Genomic DNA, 14,575 nt, shown 5'->3' with positions numbered 1-14,575 from the left:
TCGTAACGGGTACGAGTTTTGGGTTCCCCATCGGGTATGAGTTTTTTTGCCATCCCGAATTAATATAGACATTTTTTTGGGATACATTCACGCACTACAGTTGCAATAGGGAACGGACGTCTTGAAGATTCTTAGCATCAAAAAAATCCTATTTTCATTTGTAAGTTTATATCTTGATTACGTTTTAGTTTCCAGGGTTTCGCCATCTTAAACGGCTAAACCACCGAGGTTGATATTTGAATTTGTATAATCATTTGATTTTTGTTTTAAATCGTTGTGTGTAATTGTTATTTAGATTTAATACACTCCTATCCATACGATTTCTGATTTTTATAATTTCGTTGTTACAATTTTAGTTGGGCTTTAGCAACCCGGTTAGAGTTTTTAATAACTAATTGCTAATCAATTAATGAATCTGCAATTGTTCTTTTAATTGGTCTAAGTAGCAAATAATACATTTAATTTCAAGATGAATGTGAGTCTTGTATTATGAAATCATGTTGGTAAGATGTAAATTCTCTGAGCTTACATGAGGGTTCATTGTGTTTGGTGTTTCACTTTTGCTTTAATGTGGCTCACATCTAATTACACATTGTTCGTTTGATAATTTTGTAGTGATTCAGTTTAATTTGAAGCATTCGTTTTAGTTAGATAAGTTCAGAGCTTGGTTAAAGAGTTTGTTTTAATCGAGTGTCTGGTGAAATGAGTTGTTAGAGCTTACTGAAACCACAACCAACTAGGAGTTGTATAAAAATCATTGCACGTAACAATCCATGATCACACGTCTAGATCGGTCTTTTGATGCTAATTCAATCATCAACTAGTTAGTACCTTGTAGTATTTATTATTGTATTTTAGTTAACACATCCGGTTTCGTAGTTTGAACTCCATTTTATGTAGTTGATCATATTATTTGATATTATATTTGTATTATATCTAGTGAATTTGTTTTCGTGTTAATTAAAAGTTTGGTTTAATTTTGATTATTGTTGGCCACTTGAATTAGGGTTAGATCATTCAAGATTTCAAGTTATTTGATTTGCAAAGTTCGTAATTGTTTTGTGAATTAAAACTAGTAACAAACATTAATTTGATTTCCAATGAATGATTTTAATGTAAACCAAAATCACACATTCTTATGCTTCCGAGCTTGTGGGGAGTATTGAATGTTGTTTGGAACATTCACACAAAACTTAATGTAATTTTTTCAGTTTAATTCTTAGAGCTTTGTTAGGTTCATTTTTACGTATCATTTTAGTATATTTTGTTAATTATTTTCACGATATATTGTGTATATTTACTATGCATTTCATATGTTTCATTGCGGTTTTAGTTTGGGACAATTTTACTCGTTTAAGCTTAATTTGTGCAGATTTATGTAAGCGGGTAATGATATTTTTGAGCACCGATACAAGTCACATGGAAGGCCTTGCAATCACGATTGAAGTCCTGTGACAACATCCACGATAAAGCAATAAACCGAAGCGATTTAAAGATTTTTTTGGAAATTTGGTAGCAATGCGCGGTTTTCGTAAAGTGATTGGATCGAGGGGTAAACGAGGTCTGATCGAGCTGAAATTTTACCGGTGTCTTCATAACTGGCAGATCTTTAATATAAAGGGTGGAGATTGAATTTTGACATCGTTTGATACACATTTGGACCTCGTGTACAGAAACGACATAATCTGTCCAACATCAGATTTTAGCAGCCCATGTTGCAGCCCATAACTTGACTTTATCAGCCCATGTTGGAATTAATAGCAGCCCATTTGTTGAGTTTTTGGCAGCCCAATTTGTTGATTAATGCTCACGTGAATATTAGAAAAAAAGGGGGAGGCATGACAATTTGAAGGGACAGATCGGTTATAAAGAGGGGACACATATTTTTGGGGGATTATTCTGAGGTACGACGACAAGGAGAGACGAACGAGAACGGCGGCTTGAAGGTTTATTTTGGTTTTTGGCATCAAATCAATCTTTCTATTTTCTGTTTGTAAGTTTTATTTTTATTTTGTTTTGTCGATTGTTTTGTAGTTTTCAGTGGTTTAGCCGTCTTAAACGGCTAAATCACCGGCGTTGACATCCGGTTAATCATGTGAATGACTTTGGATTTGCAAGTGAAGTCATTGATTATGTTTCTTTTTTCCTTTTTATCCATATGATTTCCGTTAGAAAAATAAATTTCATTGTCTTAATTCTTTTTGAACTTGATCATCTCAATTAGGGTTTAGACGATTGAATTGCTATGTTGATTGTTTGGTTACGTAATCGACCATTTAATTAACTTAAACAACAAATAATGTTATTGACTTCGTAAGATGTTGAATGACGTTATGAAATCAATTGGTACAATTGTTGGTTTTCCGAGCTTATGAGAAAATCACTTGTGGTTGGTATATTTGTTTGAACATTAATGCAATTTTCACATAATTATAGAGAGCTTGTTCGGTAATTATGTAGTGAATTAGTTTCAATTAAAGAATTTGTTTTAATTGGGTGATTTTGTAATTTGGTTGAAAAGCTTGTAATCAAGTGCTAGACAAATAAGATTTATTATTCGATAAGCTCATTAATGAGTCCGATCAACCTAAAGAGTGTTTAAGAAACTATTGCACAATCACAACTTATGATCATGTTTTTCCAACAATTACACAATTATAATATGAATGTCCATTATGTTATTTTTAGTTTATTATTTTTCAAGTTGAATTAACACATCCAGTTTTATAGTTTGAACTCTTTTTTTCATCTAGTTAATTATATGATTTGATGTTATGTTGTTATTCTTTCTAGCCAGTTTAGTTTTGTTATAATTGAATGTTTGATTCTTACCCCGATTCATGTTGGCTATTTGAATTAGGGTTAGTTCATTCTCGTTATTCGATTTGTAAAATCCGTAATTGTTTTATGAATTGATGCTAAGTGACACACATCGAATTAATTTTGTGATAGGATTAACTTCGGTGTAAACTAAAATTGCACATTTTTACGCTTCCGAGTTTGTGAGAAGTATTAAACGTTGTTGGGAACATTCACACAAAACTTAATGCGATCTTTTAATCTATTTCTAAGAGTTTGTTTAGAGTAGGTTAGTAATGTTAGGTTTAATTCAAAGAGCTTGTTTTGATTAAACAATTTGGTGAATGGAAGACGCTAGAGCTTTTTAGGGTCTTCAAGTACCAACTTAGATTAGAATTTAATTTGACATCAATTTATCATTAGCTTGTATCATTAGGTAAATAGATTTTGAAACCGGATTGTTTTTACTTTTGTTTCTAGTATTTATTTGTTATACACTAGAAAAAATTTCAAAAATGGTCCTTGTGGTTGTCAAAATTATGTGATTTTGGTCCAAAAACGTTTGGTGGTGCATCAATTGTCCAATTTTGAATATCTTGTGTGATTTTAGTCCCTATGGTTGACATTTTTTGTGGTTTTCGTCCATTCCCAACTTGAAATGAAAAAATTGCCCTTATATAGATATTTTTTAATTTCTTTTAATTAATTTTTATTATTTTTAAATTAAAAAACCAAAAATAATCATACCCGCCCCACCCCTCCTCCTTCTAACCTACCACCCCTTACGTTTTACTTTTAAAGAAATTTATCCCATCTCTCTCTCTCTCTCTCTCTATATATATATATATATATATATATATATATATATATATATATATATATATATATATATATATATCCGGACCACCATCGCCGCCTGCCGGGCACCGCCACTTGCCGAACACCACCACCTGTCGGACACTAACACATGTTGGACACCACCACTTGCCATGGAAGAAAATCGTAGCGCCGTCGTCACGAAAACGGGATCTGCCATGGAAAGCTGAAAAAAGGGGATTTGCCACGGTAGAAACCCCACCGACATCATCACCCACCCAAACCTCCTTCATCGGCGTTGCCCGTCATCTTTCAACGATGATGGTTTTCAGCCACCACCGCTACCTTCTTCATCGTTTTTAGATCTCCTAGAACTACCACCCTTTTGATTTTCTAAAACCCTAGAGCCACCACATTTCTCATATGTATGAGGGTTTTGGTTCAAGCTCTAGTTAGGGTTTTCCATATGGATGGTGATGGTACCTGATGGGGATAGTCTTTGTCGGAGATTGCTGCTACGACGCTATTATTCTGGTGAAGATTGTTGAAGCCCTATTGGTGGCGTAGACAGCGGTGAAGGTGAAGACGACGAAGAAGAACACAACTAGGGTTTATCTTTATCTGATTTAGATTTACGACGACGGTGTGTGGCGGTGGTCCGGTGATGTTTGGGAAAGAGGTCGACAACTCCGGAAATGTAGGGGGGCAGACCGATGGGCATTTTCAGATGGGGGTGGGGTGGGGTTTTTGATTCCATTAACATTGAAGAAGTGAGGTTGAGATAGGTGTTGTAGAGGAGAGAGAGGACGGTGGGATGGGGTTAATTTTTAAAATGTCTTTAAAATATTTAAGTATTGTAAGTATTAAAAAGTGGAAAAAAGTAATTATAAGGGTATAAAAGTAATTTCAAGTGTATAGGGACCAAAATCACTAAAAAGATCCAAAATTGGACCACTAATGCACCACCAAACATTTTTGGACTAAAACCACATAATTTTGACAACCATAGGGACCATTTTTGCAATTTTATATATAAACTACTATATGCGCGTTTAACTAAAAAAGCTAGTGTTAATGAACTAGAAAGGTAACGAACTTTGGTCTTTGTTCACATTAAGATAACCATGTGTTTTTTCGTACACATTTGACCATTGAACTTGTTTGACCTGTTCAAAATAAGGTGATATGACTGGTAATTAGTGGTAACATTACCCTATTATGAACATGTCAAACAAGTTTACTGGTCAAATGTGTACGAAAAAAACATGGTTACCTAAATATGGAAAAAAACACAAGTTCCTTACCCATTTTGGTAATATTGAGTTTTTTATGTTAAGTGCAAATAATCATAAGATCCACTGATATGACATGAAATTGGGTTGTCCGGTCTTTGTTTATGAGGAGATGGTTAAGTCTTGGGCCAACCCAGTTTAGGCCCATCTAGTTAGGGGTTAGGCTGTATACGCTTACGTGGCTAGGTTGTATGTGTTTTAAAGACCTAGCAACACAGCCTAGCCCATGACTAGCTGGGACTGAACTGGGTTAGAACAAGCATAACCTAATTTTTCATTGACTATCAGAGCCTGATCCCTGATCCCTGGGCATGATCCCTGATCCCTGGGCACAGTCCCTGAGAAGATTCTTGTCGAATATTACTAAAACGGGTAAGAAACTTTGGTTTTTGTCCATATTTAGGTAACCATGTTTTTTCGTACACATTTGACCAATAAAGTTGTTTGACCTGTTCATAATAGGGTAATATTACCGTAAGTACCAATCATATTACCCTATTTTGAACAGGTCAAAGAAGTTCAATGGTCAAATGTGAACGAAAAAAATATTGTTTACTAAATGTGCACAAAGACCAAAGTTTGTTACCTTTCTAGGTCATTAACCCAAAACACTATTGTTATTAGTTTGTCTACTGCGGGCTGTTGGCAAAGTTAGGATACTTTAGGCAATGACTAGGATTTTCTATACGAATTTTGGGATTATTTTGTATGGATATGTGATATGAGTGACCATAGTTATTGGTTATTGGTTTGTCACATGAGGGATATCGGCAAGCAATTCGATACTGTAGGTCCATTGGTGCAAGCATCTTTTCACTTGGAACTAGGGGTGTAAGTGAGCCGAGCTACTCGTGAGCTACTCGGGATCGACTCGTTAAAAGCTCGACTCGAGATCGAATTAAACGAGCCTGAGCCGAGCTCGAGCCTAAATATGAGGCTCGTTTATTAAACGAGCTCGAGCCGAGCTTTAGTTAGTGGGCTCGCGAGCCTAAACGAGCTTAAACGAGCCTATATATATATACACACACACACACACATACATACATTCATACACACACAAACACACACACACACACATATATATATATATATATATATATATATATATATATATATATATATATATATATACATGGAGGCTCGTTTAGGCTCGATTAGGCTCGCGAGCCCACTGAATTGTTCACGAGCCGAGCCCAAGCTTCATTTTAAGGCTCGAATCGAGCTCGAGCTCGAGCTTCCTCAAAATTAAACGAGCCGAGCTCGAGCTTGGTCAGGCTCGGGCTCGGCTCGGCTCATTTACACCCCTACTTAGAACTAACCTAAATGAGTATAGTCCTGATACCTTGAAACCAAAAAGAAGTTTATGAAATCAAGGTTGAATAGACACAAAAGCAAACGACATTATTTTGGTGTCGTAAATTGTTTCTGTGATTTTAGGCAAAGATTAAATGGAGATGACTCTGAACCTTTTCTTTATAAAACAATCGCTTAATTTGATTTTTGCTAGAGTTTAGAGTCTGATCTTATGTGTTGATATTTATGAACTTATTAAAATTTATTAAAATATTAATTTGGATAAATATGATAAGTTTAAAAGTTTATGAATGTATGGATGCTATTTCAAACTTAAACTTATAAGAAGAGTATAATAGTCAATTGATAAAATTGCGAATTTAAAATGATTTTTGATTTTTTTTTAAATGTTAAAAAAGATTTGGACAAATTTGATATTTTAAAAGTTTATAAAAAGGTAAATATTATATTTAGAAATTAGACTGGACAAATACGACATTTCGATGTTTAAAAATAAAAAAGTGCATATATAAAATTCTCCCAAAATGCAATCACAATCCATAATATCAAATAATATAATATAGTCAAAGTTTAAATAAGACATAAAACTATTTTCTATTTATTAGTCTTCAATATTTCTTTGTAAATAAATATCTAAATGAATATTAATTTATTTTGGATTACTTATTTTTTATTTGATCTGAATTATCATGCAACAACTGATCTATTCAATTATCATGTAACAACTGATCTATCCAATTTTGATATTGAAATTTTGGGACTGCTATAGTCCATTTTATATTAGTCAGTTCAATTATTGGTTTAAACTGATTAAGTTCTACGTATCCCTAACTATAACAATGGTTAGATGTTGAAAGACACCCAATTAATAATGTGGATCACCAAGAAGCGACGATTAAGATTTTATCAAGTAATAATGTAGATCACCAAAGAAACAACAATTAAGACATGTTATCAAGTTTTTTTAGAGGTGAAAGGGATGTTTTTTTAGAGGTGAAAGGGATGGAACAAGAGAGAAATGAGATAAGATTTCATTATTTTTCTTGTAGATATTTTTTTCTATACTTTACAACTTTATAAGATTTATGAAAAAAATATCCAATAGACTACCTTAATCTATTAAAGATTTTGTACAGACGATAGAAAATTATAGGATAAAATTAGGGGTGTGAATCTGTATTCCTTCATATTTGCTTATCGTACTATTTTAAGACGAAAATTATAGGATACAACTAAGGGTGTGAATCTATATGGCTTCATATTTATAGGATATAATTAGGGGTGTGAATCTATATGGTTTCATATTTGCTTATTATTTTTTAAGATTATGATGACTTATTTTGTTTTATATTTTATTTTTTGTTGTACTTTTATTTTGTCGTTATTTAGTGTTATTATTATATTAGATATATTTTTTATTTTATTAGATTGTTAAAATGATTATTAATTTGTTTGTATTATTGTTATCATTATTACTATTAAAAAGACATTTTACTATAAAATTAAATAGAAAATACAAATAAATATATTTATTTTTTCTAAATATCAGACACAACATCATAATTATTTTGTAGTGTATATGATGGAATATATGCATTCACTGAGTATTATATATGGTTTTACATCAAACATAATGTTTTGATACGTGGAACATGAAACCACAAAGGAACCTCAAAGATCCATACAGTTGCAAACTTTATAGAACTCATTCACTTAAACCACCTTAAATATGAAGAAAAATGCTTACAAGCCTAGATCTAGAAGGATAACACACAAATGTAGAAACTTGAGGACTTACAAAAGTCCAAAATGTATGCGAGCAGGTGATGAGGAGGCTTGTTTGCTGGATCTATGCACCAAAAACACATTTTTCTTTTTCTTCTTCAATACCACCAATAACCACCAAAAAGATTCAAGATATCAATAATGGAGGTCATGGTTTGATCTAGGTTAAGAGGGAGTGATGGAGGCCGAGGGTGAGCAAACCCTGCAATCACATCCTTTAAATGAGGCTCTAAACCCGAAAAATTAAGGTTTTGCATGCTGGCCGCCACAACGTCGTGGTGGACACAATATGCACGTTCCTTTTCAGCCATCACCACGTCGTGGTGCTTCCTCCACCACGTTGTGACCACCACACAATCCACATTTGAAGTCTTTAATTTCCATAAAAACAAAAGAGGTATTTACTTGGAACTAATGTTACACATATGATTTCAATAAATTGTAAATAAAGAACTTATACAAACATTTCAAATAATAAAAACAAAAATAATGAACCCCATAAATGCAAAATGAAAAACTTACAGAGATAAAATATAGTTTCTAATTTGAAGCATTTATAAAAAAAAAAAAAACTCCGTCAAAAACTCTTTTATGGTGTGGATGCTCTAATATCTTCAAGTTTCTCTACTTTCCATTAAAAACACAAATACAAATTAGTCAAAGGTCTCGATTTGTTTAGGTTTCTGTTTTACGCTTAATTATCAAGGGTTTTTATCAAGAAAACCCTCAAATTTGTAACTTTTTAATGGTTTTACGTAATAATTTTAAGAACAAATTATGTTGGGGTACAAAGTTTTCCTTGAATGACTTTGTAATATTTGACTTTTGTAAAACCCACTTGCATTTAGAGTATTAGCCTTGTGACACATGAGAGATAGAGAGTGAGAGAGAGACATGTAAACACCTCCATATAAGGTGGGTTTAGTCCACTTGTAGAGGTGTGCTTGAGAGGTGTAAAAGTTGAGTGTGTAAGTGTGTGTTATTTATGTAGTCTAGATCTAGATCCTTTTTATGTAACACCATATACAATCAATACATCTCTTGAACACCCAAATCACCATGTTCATTGTGCAAACTTTAATTCCGCATGCCAAACCATGTTCTTTTGTCACTACAATTGGTATCAGAGCGGGTCTTGAAGATCAAGGTGATTTTTGAAGAACGATTCTCGGTTTGGCAACATTTGTCGCAATGGAAGCATTTTTGGCGAGTCTCTCTCTATGATCTCTCTTAATTTCATTGAATTCGTGCGTTGCGTTCTTGATTTTTGATCGTTTTGTCTCGGTTGGATCGTATTTGTTTCAAGCCCAATTTTAGATCCAATCTAATTTTCTTTCTTTGATCAAGCTCAAACAAAATCCAAAACCAATTGAAAATCATTACTGTTCATGTCCAATTTTTGAAGCCCAAAAGTTTTAATTCGTCACTGATCATCGTTATTTGAAGTTTGAAGCCCAATCAAAATCAATTCATGTTACTATTCACGTATGATTCATTTTGAGCCCAAACGAATATAATTTCAAGTACTGTTCTTCTATATTTTAAGCCCAATATGAAATCGAATATTGTCTGGAATGTGTTTATCTCAAGTTCATTCAAAATGTATTGATCCGATATCATTTGTTTGTTGATAAGTCAATCGGTACGCGTGTGCTTTATTAGGTTGTACAATTCATTCCAATTTTGTTCCAGTTCTTCATCGGAAATTCTTTCATCGATTACTCTTTAATCATGTATTCGGATTCCATTCAGTTCTAATAATCATTTGTAATGTGTTGAAAATCTAAATTCAAGATACGATTTCAGATGATTTGAATATGATGAAATCAGGTTTGTTTGTATCTAGACTTTGAAATCGGAAATTGATTTTTAGATCTTATAACTATTGGTCAATAACACTTGAATAAAGTGAAGAACAAGATGAAGATTCTTTGTTTGATCTAAAAATCAATGTTAGAATCATCAATTTCAAGTTTGCTGAATGTTAATTTTCGAAAAGTCAAACACAGAAAAAAGTCAAACTCGATTTTTAGATGACGATTCATTAAATTGGAGGCTGAAATCGTTGGTTTTGAATTGAGAACAAGGTATAGATGTCGAAATCATGATTGATTGGAGGATCCATTTCGAAAATTATTGGATTTATGGTCTTGATGACGAACAGTATTTGAAAGAAGGAACGGACTGGAAAGGTTGATTTGATTTCAATGAGTCGAGTCTATTGATTTCATTTGTAATCGTTTGGAATCGATGGCTTGGGTTGACGATGTATTTGGAATCGAAGATTTTATTGGTTGGGTTTAAGACAAGAATTGTTGATTTTGAGAATTGTTGCTGAGTTCTTGAACCAAAGATTCAAAGGGTTGGACTCTGTTGTTGATGGCAACGATTTTGGAATTGGGGCGTATGATCGAATGTTTGGAGTCGATAGATGGGTCTATGGTTCGAATGGTTTAGGTCGATGATTGATGCCGACCAGATTTGGTTTGGAACGAACATTGTTTGTGGTCAAATTGTTGATTTGGAATCGAAGGGTCCCTGGGTTTGGCTTTTGAAGACTAGATGGGTCGATTTCTTCGAAGATTTGGAAATCGATGTTGGCTAATGTTGTTTGATGTTGATGATTTGGGTTGATACTTTAACGAACGAAGCCTTGGTTATTTGATCGATGAATTGGAGAAGAACTGTAAGGAACGAAGGGATAAAACAAGCAGTGAGTTAATTCGATTCAGAGGTTGGATGATTTAGAGGTTATTGTTCATTAAGAGGCTTCGTTATGCTTCGATTTCGTATGAAAAATTTCGTATGCTTTGTATGTTGAGATTTTTTGTTTGATTGGGGAAGATGAAGTTTCATACGAAGAGGAGAGAGAAAATTTTGGGTGAAGATGATTTTCGTACGAAGGGGAGAGAGAAGGAAAAAGTTTCGTGTGTTTGGGTTGCCTGATTTCGTGTGAATTGAGGAAAAATAAAGCAATGTTACCTAAATGGCCCCTGAAATTTCGTTAGTTTAACACCTTTCCAAATTTTCATATGAAGAGGAGATGCTTTCGTACGAAGCGTTGAAAATTTCGTATGTTTGGAATGGAAAAGCAAAATTTTCGAATGTAGTCCCTCAAGTTTCGAATGGTTGACAAATGGAAAAAGGCTTCGTATGAATGATCAACATTTCGTATGTTTTGATCAAAAAGCAGAATTTTCGAAAACAGCCCCTGAACCTTCGAAAATTTGGCACTTAGAGAATTAATTGAAGTTTCGAATGTTTGACACTTTTCACCCAAATTCGAAAATTTTCTGAAGCTTCGAATGTTTGGGACAACTCTTCGTATGTTTGGTGCACAAAGACAGAGTTTTCGAAAATAGTCCCTGAGACTTCGAATGTTTGGCGGTTCATACCCAAATTCGAAAAAGGACTGTTTTTGCTGAAAATTGAAGAAAATGCATTTCAAGCCCCTACAGTTTGTGCAATTGACGCTTTCTACCCAGCTTTGGAAAAGGGGGAGAGTTTTGCATATTTTGCTGTTTTAGGCGCAACGGGTCACTGCAAAATTTTGAAATTGACAATTTCTACCCATTTTTGAGAAATTTTGTCAAAGGCGATCCGTGAACGAAGCTAAAAATTCAATATTTTTTTGGATTTTCCAGATTGAAGCACAAAGTTTATGCCACATGTTAAGGGGGAGTTTTGACACGAAAAATTCCGAATAGAGCACGTTCTCTTTTCCTTGAAGGTTTTATAATCAAATTTCGATTATAAAAAGGGGGAGAAATTTATATGGAAATTCGAACTTGAATTTTTCATATTACGCGGATTTGAAGACCGAAGTGACCTTAATTTTTGAAGCTTACGAAATGATGAAATTGGAAGTTTGGAAGTGATGTATTCGAAATGAGTTTGGTTTTATTGAAGATTTTTGGGGTGTGCTTTATGCTCAACTTTTGGTGATCAATTTGGAGTTTGAGAAGCTCGTGATCATTCGTTGATGCTCGGTTTGTATGGTCTCACATCCTAGAGCCCAAATTGAAGAATCATGGAAGAATTGAAGATTGAAGTTCGTTTCGACATGTGTCACCTTTGAGGCTCAGATCGCGTAGTTGCTCGATTTTGGAAAAATTGAAGTGGGTCATTCATTCCTAACTTTGAGGGGGAGAATGTTGGGGTACAAAGTTTTCCTTGAATGACTTTGTAATGTTTGACTTTTATAAAACCCACTTGCATGTGGAGTATTAGCCTTGTGACACATGAGAGATAGAGAGTGAGAGAGAGACATGTAAACACCTCTATATAAGGTGGGTTTAGTCCACTTGTAGAGGTGTGCTTGAGAGGCATAAAAGTTGAGTGTGTAAGTGTGTGTTATTTATGTAGTGTAGATCTAGATCCTTTTTGTGTAACACCATATACAATCAATACATCTCTTGAACACCCAAATCACCATGATCATTGTGCAAACTTTAATTCCGCATGCCAAACCATGTTCTTTTGTCACTACAAATTACTAAAATCGTTCCTGTGGTTTGGAAAAAACTACTAGTTTGGTACTGTTTTGCACTCGGACCGTTCCTAAGTTACGATTTTATTGCGTTTTTCGTCCCTTGTAGAACTTAAAATACTATATTGCCCTTTGTATTTTATTTTTATTTTTATCTATTAATTTTAAAAAATAACTTAAAAAAAAGATAAATATATGGTCCCACTGCCAACCCACCTATCCATCCTCATACCCTAACCCATTTTTTAAGACATTCTCTTCCTTTCCATCTCTCAACTTCGACAGTACCTCCGGCAACATCTTCGGCTCCGAAATCACCAGAACCACCGGTAACCATGTAACACCTGTTCCAGGTATCATTTAAATTATCTAAGTGTTAGGGTTTTGTGTTTGGACTCGGCGAGTTGGGGAGCTCCAACTCGTCGAGTAGAGGTTATTATGAGGACACGAGACTTCAGATCTACTCGACGAGTCGGAAGGCCCGACTCGGCGAGTAGGCACTGTAAAGAGAAACCCTAATTTTTAGGGGTTTGTACCCTATTTAAAAAAATTATGGCTCATTTGCAGCCTCTTCCATCGTTCCTACAACCAGAGAAACCCTAGTTTGAGCCTTGCACCTTCTTGATAGAAAGAGAGAGAGAGAGAGAGAGAGAGAGAGAGAGAGAGAGAGATAGAGAGAGAGAGAGAGCTTTTGAGAGTATTTTTGGTGTGATTGTGAAGATTTTGGAGCTTGAAGAAGAAGGAACAAAGAGGGAAGCAGTAGATCCGACATCTACCCTGTATTGGCGACCATATTGAGGTATAAAGTCACTATCTTGACCTTTAGCTGCGTAGATCTCCTTCTTGGAAATAAATGGTCACTTTTGGTGCCAAAAAGGGTGTTACACTCGGATTTGGACTTGTCACAAGGATATGGTTCCAGATCTGGACATCTCTAGGTCTTCAATGGCATAAAGTTGCTCACTTTATCCAACTTAGGCCCTTTCCATGCATTAAGACCTTGTAGGAACCTTAGTTTTGGTGTTTTAGCCTTGTGAGACCTTGCATGCATGTAAAGTTTGCAACTTTACGTGGTAACTACACTAGGAGAAGTTGGATCTGAAGTTTGGGACCTTGGATCTCACTGGAAAGGACTGAAGGAACTCTTCGAGTCCCTTAGTCGACTCGACGAGCCGAGTAGGGTTTACCCGTTTTTGAGATTCTGAATGAGTGTAGTGAAGGATTAGAGATTTGGTATGCATGAACTTTTGGTCTTCTGGACATTTGATGAACTCGACGAGTCACTTAGGTGACTCAGTGAGTTGACTCGGGATTCAGTGGAATGGACTCGGGAGGAACTCGACAATTTGCTGGATGCACTCGACGAGTTGAGGTCAACATGACCTTGACTTTGACCAGGGTTGACTTTGAGGATAATTATGGTATTTCGGGATTGTGACAAGTTAATCACATGATGATTATAGGCAGTTGAGTTAGAGCAGTGCGTGAGATTTACCTGATCTTAGCTTGTCAGTTCAGCGTTCGGGAGGTGAGTCTCCTCACCATACCAATGGGTCTAAGGCACCAAGGCCGGCCCATTTTGTGACATGTGGTATACTTGTTGTTGTAGAGATATGTGGTATGATAGTTAGTTATGCTAGCTATATATGTGATACTTGCTGGGAAGACCATGGGGGAGTCCATGACACTTGGATGTAAGACCATGTGGGGGAGCCCATCACTTTTCAAGTAAAGACCATGGGAGGAGCCCATGACACTTGGATGTAAGACCATGCGGGGGAGCCCATGGCTTTCCAGCTAAAGACCATGGGGGGAGCCCATGGCACTTAGGTGTAAGACCATGTGGGGGAGCCCCATGACATCCTGGAGTAAGACCTTGGGATGAGCCCACGACATCCTTATATGTTTGTATGCATGACTTATGTGATATATGTAACTTTATAGCTAATATGATATGTGTTATGTGGATTGTGTGTGGGGTATGCTCTGGGGAACTCACTAAGCATTAGCTTACAGTTTGTGGATTTGTTTCAGGTACATCTAAGCCCAAGGGCAAGGGCAAGGCTTGATGGCGCGACAT

General features: G+C 35.2%; 1 long non-coding RNA gene across 1 annotated transcript; it reads left to right on the top strand.

Annotated features, from left to right (window-relative positions):
- The first annotated feature begins 1,882 nt into the window (after positions 1 to 1,882).
- Positions 1,883 to 2,139, top strand: LOC145162269 (uncharacterized). Its single transcript, XR_013738999.1, has 2 exons — positions 1,883 to 1,946; positions 2,035 to 2,139. It is a non-coding gene; the product is annotated as an uncharacterized LOC145162269 (long non-coding RNA).
- The last annotated feature ends 12,436 nt before the right edge of the window (positions 2,140 to 14,575 follow it).

This window comes from Lactuca virosa, chromosome 3 (assembly GCF_052849685.1).
Source record: "Lactuca virosa cultivar CGN04683 chromosome 3, Lactuca_virosa_CGN04683_v6, whole genome shotgun sequence".
Taxonomy (NCBI): domain Eukaryota; kingdom Viridiplantae; phylum Streptophyta; class Magnoliopsida; order Asterales; family Asteraceae; genus Lactuca; species Lactuca virosa.
This window is presented reverse-complemented; position numbering and strand designations above follow the sequence as displayed.